The sequence below is a fragment of the Medicago sativa genome, chromosome 6, assembly GCF_051527215.1.
Source record: "Medicago sativa cultivar Bolivia chromosome 6, Bolivia_mono, whole genome shotgun sequence".
In the NCBI taxonomy this organism is placed as follows: Eukaryota; Viridiplantae; Streptophyta; class Magnoliopsida; order Fabales; family Fabaceae; genus Medicago; species Medicago sativa.
Genome location: NC_140754.1, coordinates 93552106 through 93564855, shown reverse-complemented (window position 1 = coordinate 93564855; position 12750 = coordinate 93552106). Strand labels below are relative to the sequence as shown.

The 12750-nt window shown below is 31.2% G+C and overlaps 1 long non-coding RNA gene across 1 annotated transcript; it reads left to right on the top strand.

The window, feature by feature from the left end:
• The first annotated feature begins 3314 nt into the window (after positions 1 to 3314).
• LOC146918339 (uncharacterized) lies at positions 3315 to 3922 on the top strand. Its single transcript, XR_015014307.1, has 2 exons — positions 3315 to 3443; positions 3584 to 3922. It is a non-coding gene; the product is annotated as an uncharacterized LOC146918339 (long non-coding RNA).
• Positions 3923 to 12750: the final 8828 nt, after the last annotated feature.

Sequence of the window (12750 nt, the reverse complement as noted above, 5' to 3'; positions counted from 1 at the left end):
CTTTTGAACCAATTTCAATTCATTCGGATTAAGTTTTAGGAGATTTAGGGTTTTATTTTAGGATTGAAGTAAACCCATTGCACAAGGGTATATATGCTCTGTTTTTTTAGTAGCAATACATATGCTCTGTTTAATAGCAATACATTAGGATCATACTATTATAAGAGATATAAATTTCTATATTTTTATGTCTTACCTCTTTTATTTACTTGTTAGGTTCCTTTATTTCGGTAGTTTAATCAAACATGACATCTTCAAAAGTTGATTGGAAGTCAAGACTTGGAATATAATTTGATACTATGGAAGAGGCTAAACAATTTTGGCTTGCTTATGGTTTATGTGAGGGCTTCAGAGTTAGAATATGTTTTACAAACAAGAACAAAGACGGTAGTGTATCGTCATGTAGGTTTGTTTGTTGTAAGGAAGGACTACGGAAGAAAGCAAAAAAATATGCATATGAAGGAAAATTTCAGAGAGTCGAGACTAGAACGAATTGCTTAGCAAGAATTACATTTTCACATAAAAATGGAAAGTTGGTCATCCATGAGTTTGTAGAAAACCATAACCATGATCTACAAAAACTAGAGACAACGCACATGCTTCGATCATATAGAAAGATAACTGAAGTACAAGCATATGAGAAACGAGATAAAAATAAATGTTGTTGTTGATAAAATTTGAACAGTGCTCTTAATTAGCCTTAATGGATTAAAAGAAGTTTGAGAAACGAGATGAAAATATTTGAGACTCTGTTGACCTTTTCGTAAAATTTTAGAGACAAAAATGTTAAGAATTATTATACTTCTAAAAGTTTTAACGTTTACCTTAATAAAAAAATAATAGTAATAACTCTTGACTCTGTTCTTAATCTTCAAATTTATTGCCTCTTGGATAGAAAATTGTCAAGTTGTATTTTTCTTACTCTCTCTCAAGTTTGATCATCTTTATGTACTTCTTCAGTTTTCTTTTCCTTAATCTTGAGAATGGATGTCGTGAACTTTGAGAGACAAGTGAGATTATGAGAAAATTTGAGCGAAATTTTAGAGAAATGAGTAAGAGGAGAAATAAAGGTCTTTACTTTGAGGGACTTTGATGACTAAAAGATATAAAAGGGACAAAGTCAAATTTGTTTGGATGAAAAGCTAGTCGAGGTAAGGGCACCTACCTATATATGATACTTTGTTATGTTATATTTGCTATGTATTTTCACAAGTGTTTAATGATGCAGCCATTTATGCATGAGGTAAATTACTTATGGTACATTCGAGTTATTACATGTGACTAGAAATGCACATACATATTGAGAAATATTATGTCCATGCATTCATAGTTATGTGACCACTAGAGAGGAGTCGCAAGGTGCACACCAGAGAGGTGGCACATGGTGCGTTTTAAAACCACCTTATCCCTTAATGGATCATCGAGTCTGATAGATGAATAAGATATTCATCTCCTTAGTGGCGCTGCCACAACCCTCTACGGAGCGATATTAATTATGGAATCATATGCATTGACATGTAGACATTGCATTAGGAATCGAGTCGTAATAATTTTTGCTATTAATCTTATCTTCTACCTATTTCATACATGGGTTAAAATGAGATCTTTAATCCACGTATAGTGTTTTCCCTGTTTATGCTTCCTGTATATTTGTTATTTTTGGATTGGTGACACTTTCAGTAGATGTGTGGGCTATACGTCATTAGATTATGATGATTCTGATGGAAGCCGTGATACCACCGTTGGAGACAACGAATTTCACCACCCCAGATGAGTGGACGATTCCGTCTTGGGGATTTGACTCAGCCGCAGGATAGATCATGTTCATTGGGGAACGTACTCGAGACCACTCACATATAGTTAGTAGAAGGAAGCCTTTAGGGTGATGTCATTGGTGGGCCAAGTACCCAACTTTATTTATTTTAGAGTTAACGATCAACTTAGGATTCTTTTTTATTTTTGGTGATACTTTTGAAAAAAAATCTTCCTCTTCGAAGGGATGTACATGTATCTTGTAAATTATTTAGTTGTCATACAAAGCTCTATATAACTTTGACATTCATTTTAAAAAGGAACCTTTACTTTATTTTGTAATAAAAGTTTATGACTTATTTTAAAAAAGGCTTTGGTTTAAAAAAAACACAATTTTTAGAGTTAAAAATTGGGGCGTTACCGTTAACCTTGGAGAGAGTTGTGACCAATACATTGGCCTGACTGTTTTGAACAAATGTATTGAAATCAGGTAATCAGTAGCATTGTATCTAGAGTTTGTAGTTACTCAATTAATTCAGGGAATGAAATCTAACATAATCTAGTCGCTTTCTCACACTCTCTTAAGGAATTAAAACCAACCACTTTGCCACATGCAAAACCTTCCATTTTGTTGCTATTAACCTAATAAAAATTTCAATAGTTACATTGGAGGTAGACAATCCCTGCGGATACGAACTCTTTTCTATAAATATTACTACTTGACGACACATTAGTACACTTACTAGTTTTAGTCCATCAATAAGGGATACCTAATATTTTTTGTGTAGTCTATTTTCAATGTACCTAAATTACACTCAAACATTTTTACTCTTAAATTCATTTTTTTTTCAAATTATTTGTAATAAGCATATGTACTCTTAATTATTCAATTATTTTTCAAATTCAAATCTAAAAAACTAACTAAAAACTTTGGTCAATATTTTTTTCTAACTAAACAATATATATATATATATATATATATAATTAATAAATTAAATTAGAATGATTATAATTCAAATAGAATATGCGGATGGATAAACATTAACATGTCTATCTTTCTGCTAAGACTCCTTCCATTTGAAAATGAATGTGGTTTAAGGTTTTTACACATATATTAATAAATGCATTAATTAAAAATAAGAGAGATGTGATTTTACCAAATTATCCTAATCAACTATGAGTTTGTTTTTCATTAAAGAAAAAATAATACTTTGAAAATAGTGTATTTAGTATTAATTGAAGGGTACAATTGAAAATAACAAGTTATTATTGTATAGGAAACTGAAAGTGCATTCATTTTGAAACAAATTATTTTGGCTAAAACGACACTCATTTTGAAACGAAGAGAATATATATTAAGATATTTAAAGTGTGGTCAAATGCATCTACTAATTTAAAGTGTGGTCAAATGCATCTACTAATTTACACACAAGGAGATATATAAATTAAAACATTTTCATTAAAAAAATAAAACATTTAAAGCGTAGTCAAATACTTTTTTTTGAAAGAAAAATGTTTAGTAAAAAATGATTTTTAATATGGTAAAAAAATGATATTTTATGTTTAAAACGAGCTTACCAAGTCTATATAAGCACACTCCCAAAGAACATATTCTATGAAAAAGATGGAGACTTCAAGAAATTCCTCTCTACTAGTGACATTTTTGATGGCATTTTTAATCATTGCTTCAGGTCTAAAACCAATTTGTGATTTGAGAAATTTTTAATGTATTGTCATTTGATTTTTCACTTCATCTAATTTACTCTTATGCTCGTTTATATTTTTCTTATACAACATCTTTCTAATTTTCATGTATCATTTGTGTATGTAGATATGTGTATGGAATCACAAGCCAAGAGTGTGACTGATGAGATTGTAGTTTGCAGTTCAACAAAAGATTGCAGGGATAAAAATTATCCATGTCCATCCCCATTGGTTCTCGATTGTGTTGCAAACGTATGTACTTGTATACATTTTCAACCAACCTCCACTAATGAAATTCATGCTCCAAAACCGTCAGTTACAAACTGAGTAATGGAGAATGTTTTGATGTGGATAATTAAATAAAATAATGTTAATGAGAAAGGGTGATTGCATCATCTTTTGTATTCAAATATTATATAAATGAGATGAGATGAGATGAAATAATTGGATGATTTTATTTGAACTAGCATTGTCAACTTTATTTTTCAAAATATCATGCTTATCAAACTTTTGAAACATCTTATTATTGCTATTAGGGTTAAAAAAAAAATTAGTACCTATAAAATTTCATTTTTAGTCCAATAAAAATTTTCATTAACTTTTAGTTCATACACGGTTATTTTGCAAGTAGTTTTAGTCAATGCTAAACCGAAATATATTTAATTATTCTTTGCCTTTTGAATTTTTTAATGATGTTTTGCGGTCATGTTTAGAAAATTAGAAATATTCGTCCACAAATTAATTTTTTTTAACATTAGATTGATTAATATGAATTTTTTAAACACCATAAAATCAAGATTGAAGTAACAAAAATTTCATCACAAAAAAATATAACAAAAATTTGGACCTAAAAATTTAATTTTAAGCTCATTTTTTTTTTTATCAAAAAAGCTCATTTTTTGTGCAAAAACTTTTTATAATATTTTAAACACGCCAAAGAAAAATTAAAAAGTTAAGTCGATTTAGTGACAGAGACTTAAACCATTTGCAGGATTATTTAAGACTTAAAACCTGAAGAATTTTTGTAGGGACTAAAAACCAAATAGTAAAATTTTATAAAGACTTAAAACATATTTAACCTTGCTCTTATTAATTACAATTGTAAAATGAAGTTCATTCCGGTATCATTGCGTTGAGATTCCTGAAAAACGAATGTAAAACGCTTCGATGGATTCTTCTCGGAAAAGTCTCGTATTCATTCTGGAATCGTTGCGTTGAGATTTCTTGTTCTTGCTTTTTTTTTTTTTAACTCAAACTGTTTTAATAAGAGAGTTTATTTCTTGATGTTATTACTTCTGAAGTTCATTCGTTCCCTGCAAAAATTCAGTAAGCCTTTTTTTTTTATTTTTAAGTTCTTACGTTTTAAGTTTTTTCCAGAATTTGTGGTGTTATTGTTTGTCTTTTTTATTGTGTCCTTCTATGCAGAGGAAATTTTTTACTCACTGGTTCGTGTTGAGTTCTCCAATATAAATTTCAGAAAAGTATATATGAGTTTTCCGTAAATATTTCGGAAAAGAATCCAAGTCAAGCACGCTTAACTGTGGAGTTCTTATGGAATGAGCTACCGAAAAGAAGATGCATCTTGTTGATATGGGTAGTACCTAACAATTCTTATAAGCCTTCCTTCAACCATGTAGTCCCATACCTACACGGCCTCCGGATCCCTCTCATTCCGATGTGATTCGGTTCCTCTTATTAACGTGGGGTCATCCTTACGGATAGTGCCCGTTCCAACTGGCGGGAACCTTTCGTATCCAACTGGCGGGATATCGAAAGCCACGTCGTGGGTGTTACATGCCCACCAGCTTCCGCCTGGTTCGTCCCCGAACCACACTGTAACACCCCGTTTTCCCAATGTAAAAATTTCATAATTAAAAATCAGAGTAATTCAACTTTAAACGGAATGCTACACTTCTTAAAAATTCATAAACTGAATAAATAACAATTTATTCTTCAAAATCATTTAACATAAGTAATTCAAACTTCGCAGCGGAATTAATTTTTTCAACATAAAAAGTCTTTGGCACGCAGGCCTCATCAGAAAATCTCATAAGTCTTAGTTCAATATTTATTCATAAAAGTTCATAAACAATACGTAAGGAATAGAAGTAAAGTTAAGTCCCATATCCCGTTACGTATCAGAGCACCTAGACACACATGTGAGGAGTCCACTCACGACGCCTCTAATCTTGATTACCTGCAAGTTACCCATACGAAGAGCAACATTTCCAAGCAGAGGGGTGAGATTTCTCAAAACAAAAATATTAAACATATAAATCATATAAAGTACATTCAACAACTTAAACATCATTAACATATCTTAAACTCCATTAACTAGCATCATTAATCTCCTACATTAGTTATACACTTCATCTTATATCATCTTAATTATAGACATAAACATCATCATCATATAACATCAATTACTAATCATAAACATCAGCATACATCATCAAATATTAATTACAAACATCAACACATATATTAATCACAAACATCAACGTCTAACACCAAATATAATCATAAGCATCATCATGTAATTCACATAAGTATCATTATCAAAGCATATCATTTATCGAAAACAATTTCATAATTAAGTTCATAATCAACTTCTTAAACAAACATCATCATTAAATCATAATCAAAACATCATCATCGAACATCACTTATCAAATCATCATTAAATATAAGTTATGACGACTCTACAATGCAACAACAACTTCAACAACAACTTAGACCACTTCGACAACAACTTAGACAACTTCAACAACAACTTAGACAACTTCGACAACTTCAATATGCATGTGGTACCACCAGGGCATTAAGCCCCCTTCGCTAAGGTCATATTTGGACCTGTCAGGCATTAAGCCCCCATCGCTAAGGTCATAAAGAACCTGTCGGGCATTAAGCCCCCATCGCTAAGGTCATCAAGAGCCTGTCGGGCATTAAGCCCCCATCGCTGACTATGCAATAACACAATCTTCCTACAACTTGGACAACAACGTGAACATCTTATTCAATTCCATTAAAATGGACAACTTCTTAAATCATGACAACTTAGACCGACTTGTACATCTTCGCTAAAACTCAACAGCAACATAGACAGCGTATGGACAGTTCACAACCTATGATCATCATTGAATGCATTACACTAACTTTAAACATCATAAGTATTTACTTAATATATTTATAACACGTCACTTTACTTATAACATTAAATCAAGGTTCAACAGCAACAAACAGCGACAAATACAGCATATAACAGTGCTTGAATATCATATCATCATTAAAGAAATGTATCATATCAACTTAATCATCAAAAAGAATCACATAAAGCATATTTATCAATATCATATTGATCAATCATAAACAACTTCATATAACATCGTATTTAAACATCGACAATAATTCACTATGTATCTTTGTAAAAACATAATAAATTATCCACAACATATTTTCATGTCAAACCAAAGCTACTGGAAAGATATCACAAATATCAACAACTTTCATGTTTACAACAAAGATCAATTCAAAACAGAAACATATGAACAAAACGCAAAAACATGAAACAGAGAATGCTGTCACCGTACAATTTCGCTAAGACCTCCCTGTAGTATTTTCATCATAACTCACAGACCAAACATCATTTTCACGTCAAACCAAAGCCACTAGAAAGCTAACAAAATTATCTAAAACTTTCATGTTTACTCCTAAGACCAATTATGTACCGATCAACACCAGTTTTTATTTTAAATTTGGAAAAGTTGTGCTGAAAGTCCATAAAAATTCACTGTGACCTACGTGCAGTAATTTGACCATAACTCAAGTTCTATAAATCCTATTGACGTGAGACCAACGGCATTAGAAAGCTAACATCCATACCTACAACTTCCGTGTTTACACCTAAGACCAATTCGACACCGATCAATTCCAGTTTTAATATCAAAATTCGGGCAGAATGCAGATTTTCTCCAAGTTTCACCTAATTTCATGGTTCTAACCTCAAAACTACTTCCAATAATCATCCTATGGATTATCTAAGGTCTGTACATAATTTCTACATCAATTCAACTAGTTTTCATCATCTAATCATCAAATCTCTCTCAAAACCCTAATTCTCAAATTCTCACAAACTTTCCCCAACTTGTTAGATGCAATCTAATGATTTAACAACTTAATATTAATGCAAGATAGTCTCACCCTCACCTTAGATTAATTCCTGAATCAACAACAGCGTTCTTCTTTCCTAAGGTCTTCTCCTCTTCTCTTCTCTTCTCTCTTCTCTTCTTTCTTATTCTCCTCTTTTCCAAAAAGCGGTTTAAGGTAAACTCTTTCTAACCTAAGCTTCTCTATTTATAATATACTAAAATATTCTTCCCAAATCTATTTAAGCCCAACAACTTATTCTTCTTTCTATTCTAACCCCCAATTCAACTCACACTAATAATCCTCATAATCTTATTTATTTCTAAATTAAATATATCTTTCACAAATAACAAATATATTTCTACACCAAATAACAAATATATCTCTAACAAATAACAAATATATATTATTCTAGTAAATACCAACATATAACATAACAAAATATCACTCATCAAAATAAATCGACAAAATCATAAAAAGACATCTAATCTCAAAACTACCTCCAAATCTACTTACTATAATAATTATCATATTCTAATAAATAATAGAATAATGCCACATAATAAAATACTAACACCTCATATAAATAAATAAATCACATAAATAGACTCTAACTTAATAAAAATAATTAAATAAAAAGGAGGGCGTTACAACTCTCCCCAACTTAAAAGAATTTCGTCCTCGAAATTCAAGCACAATAGAAAATAAATTTAATTATTGTTTCTTCAAACAAAACACAAAACCACATCAATGTTAGTCAGTTAAACATGATCACATAATAAAACATAACTACTAACTAGTAAACATGACGACACGACACAACGACTCTTCTACTTGGCCGGACGGACCGACCTGCTCTGATACCAATTGTAACACCCCGTTTTCCCAATGTAAAAATTTCATAATTAAAAATCAGAGTAATTCAACTTTAAACGGAATGCTACACTTCTTAAAAATTCATAAACTGAATAAATAACAATTTATTCTTCAAAATCATTTAACATAAGTAATTCAAACTTCGCAGCGGAATTAATTTTTTCAACATAAAAAGTCTTTGGCACGCAGGCCTCATCAGAAAATCTCATAAGTCTTAGTTCAATATTTATTCATAAAAGTTCATAAACAATACGTAAGGAATAGAAGTAAAGTTAAGTCCCATATCCCGTTACGTATCAGAGCACCTAGACACACATGTGAGGAGTCCACTCACGACGCCTCTAATCTTGATTACCTGCAAGTTACCCATACGAAGAGCAACATTTCCAAGCAGAGGGGTGAGATTTCTCAAAACAAAAATATTAAACATATAAATCATATAAAGTACATTCAACAACTTAAACATCATTAACATATCTTAAACTCCATTAACTAGCATCATTAATCTCCTACATTAGTTATACACTTCATCTTATATCATCTTAATTATAGACATAAACATCATCATCATATAACATCAATTACTAATCATAAACATCAGCATACATCATCAAATATTAATTACAAACATCAACACATATATTAATCACAAACATCAACGTCTAACACCAAATATAATCATAAGCATCATCATGTAATTCACATAAGTATCATTATCAAAGCATATCATTTATCGAAAACAACTTCATAATTAAGTTCATAATCAACTTCTTAAACAAACATCATCATTAAATCATAATCAAAACATCATCATCGAACATCACTTATCAAATCATCATTAAATATAAGTTATGACGACTCTACAATGCAACAACAACTTCAACAACAACTTAGACCACTTCGACAACAACTTAGACAACTTCAACAACAACTTAGACAACTTCGACAACTTCAATATGCATGTGGTACCACCAGGGCATTAAGCCCCCTTCGCTAAGGTCATATTTGGACCTGTCAGGCATTAAGCCCCCATCGCTAAGGTCATAAAGAACCTGTCGGGCATTAAGCCCCCATCGCTAAGGTCATCAAGAGCCTGTCGGGCATTAAGCCCCCATCGCTGACTATGCAATAACACAATCTTCCTACAACTTGGACAACAACGTGAACATCTTATTCAATTCCATTAAAATGGACAACTTCTTAAATCATGACAACTTAGACCGACTTGTACATCTTCGCTAAAACTCAACAGCAACATAGACAGCGTATGGACAGTTTACAACCTATGATCATCATTGAATGCATTACACTAACTTTAAACATCATAAGTATTTACTTAATATATTTATAACACGTCACTTTACTTATAACATTAAATCAAGGTTCAACAGCAACAAACAGCGACAAATACAGCATATAACAGTGCTTGAATATCATATCATCATTAAAGAAATGTATCATATCAACTTAATCATCAAAAAGAATCACATAAAGCATATTTATCAATATCATACTGATCAATCATAAACAACTTCATATAACATCGTATTTAAACATCGACAATAATTCACTATGTATCTTTGTAAAAACATAATAAATTATCCACAACATATTTTCATGTCAAACCAAAGCTACTGGAAAGATATCACAAATATCAACAACTTTCATGTTTACAACAAAGATCAATTCAAAACAGAAACATATGAACAAAACGCAAAAACATGAAACAGAGAATGCTGTCACCGTACAATTTCGCTAAGACCTCCCTGTAGTATTTTCATCATAACTCACAGACCAAACATCATTTTCACGTCAAACCAAAGCCACTAGAAAGCTAACAAAATTATCTAAAACTTTCATGTTTACTCCTAAGACCAATTATGTACCGATCAACACCAGTTTTTATTTTAAATTTGGAAAAGTTGTGCTGAAAGTCCATAAAAATTCACTGTGTCCTACGTGCAGTAATTTGACCATAACTCAAGTTCTATAAATCCTATTGACGTGAGACCAACGGCATTAGAAAGCTAACATCCATACCTACAACTTCCGTGTTTACACCTAAGACCAATTCGACACCGATCAATTCCAGTTTTAATATCAAAATTCGGGCAGAATGCAGATTTTCTCCAAGTTTCACCTAATCTCATGGTTCTAACCTCAAAACTACTTCCAATAATCATCCTATGGATTATCTAAGGTCTGTACATAATTTCTACATCAATTCAACTAGTTTTCATCATCTAATCATCAAATCTCTCTCAAAACCCTAATTCTCAAATTCTCACAAACTTTCCCCAACTTGTTAGATGCAATCTAATGATTTAACAACTTAATATTAATGCAAGATAGTCTCACCCTCACCTTAGATTAATTCCTGAATCAACAGCAGCGTTCTTCTTTCCTAAGGTCTTCTCCTCTTCTCTTCTCTTCTCTCTTCTCTTCTTTCTTATTCTCCTCTTTTCCAAAAAGCGGTTTAAGATAAACTCTTTCTAACCTAAGCTTCTCTATTTATAATATACTAAAATATTCTTCCCAAATCTATTTAAGCCCAACAACTTATTCTTCTTTCTATTCTAACCCCCAATTCAACTCACACTAATAATCCTCATAATCTTATTTATTTCTAAATTAAATATATCTTTCACAAATAACAAATATATTTCTACACCAAATAACAAATATATCTCTAACAAATAACAAATATATATTATTCTAGTAAATACCAACATATAACATAACAAAATATCACTCATCAAAATAAATCGACAAAATCATAAAAAGACATCTAATCTCAAAACTACCTCCAAATCTACTTACTATAATAATTATCATATTCTAATAAATAATAGAATAATGCCACATAATAAAATACTAACACCTCATATAAATAAATAAATCACATAAATAGACTCTAACTTAATAAAAATAATTAAATAAAAAGGAGGGCGTTACAACTCTCCCCAACTTAAAAGAATTTCGTCCTCGAAATTCAAGCACAATAGAAAATAAATTTAATTATTGTTTCTTCAAACAAAACACAAAACCACATCAATGTTAGTCAGTTAAACATGATCACATAATAAAACATAACTACTAACTAGTAAACATGACGACACGACACAACGACTCTTCTACTTGGCCGGACGGACCGACCTGCTCTGATACCAATTGTAACACCCCGTTTTCCCAATATAAAAATTTCATAATTAAAAATCAGAGTAATTCAACTTTAAACGGAATGCTACACTTCTTAAAAATTCATAAACTGAATAAATAACAATTTATTCTTCAAAATCATTTAACATAAGTAATTCAAACTTCGCAGCGGAATTAATTTTTTCAACATAAAAAGTCTTTGGCACGCAGGCCTCATCAGAAAATCTCATAAGTCTTAGTTCAATATTTATTCATAAAAGTTCATAAACAATACGTAAGGAATAGAAGTAAAGTTAAGTCCCATATCCCGTTACGTATCAGAGCACCTAGACACACATGTGAGGAGTCCACTCACGACGCCTCTAATCTTGATTACCTGCAAGTTACCCATACGAAGAGCAACATTTCCAAGCAGAGGGGTGAGATTTCTCAAAACAAAAATATTAAACATATAAATCATATAAAGTACATTCAACAACTTAAACATCATTAACATATCTTAAACTCCATTAACTAGCATCATTAATCTCCTACATTAGTTATACACTTCATCTTATATCATCTTAATTATAGACATAAACATCATCATCATATAACATCAATTACTAATCATAAACATCAGCATACATCATCAAATATTAATTACAAACATCAACACATATATTAATCACAAACATCAACGTCTAACACCAAATATAATCATAAGCATCATCATGTAATTCACATAAGTATCATTATCAAAGCATATCATTTATCGAAAACAACTTCATAATTAAGTTCATAATCAACTTCTTAAACAAACATCATCATTAAATCATAATCAAAACATCATCATCGAACATCACTTATCAAATCATCATTAAATATAAGTTATGACGACTCTACAATGCAACAACAACTTCAACAACAACTTAGACCACTTCGACAACAACTTAGACAACTTCAACAACAACTTAGACAACTTCGACAACTTCAATATGCATGTGGTACCACCAGGGCATTAAGCCCCCTTCGCTAAGGTCATATTTGGACCTGTCAGGCATTAAGCCCCCATCGCTAAGGTCATAAAGAACCTGTCGGGCATTAAGCCCCCATCGCTAAGGTCATCAAGAG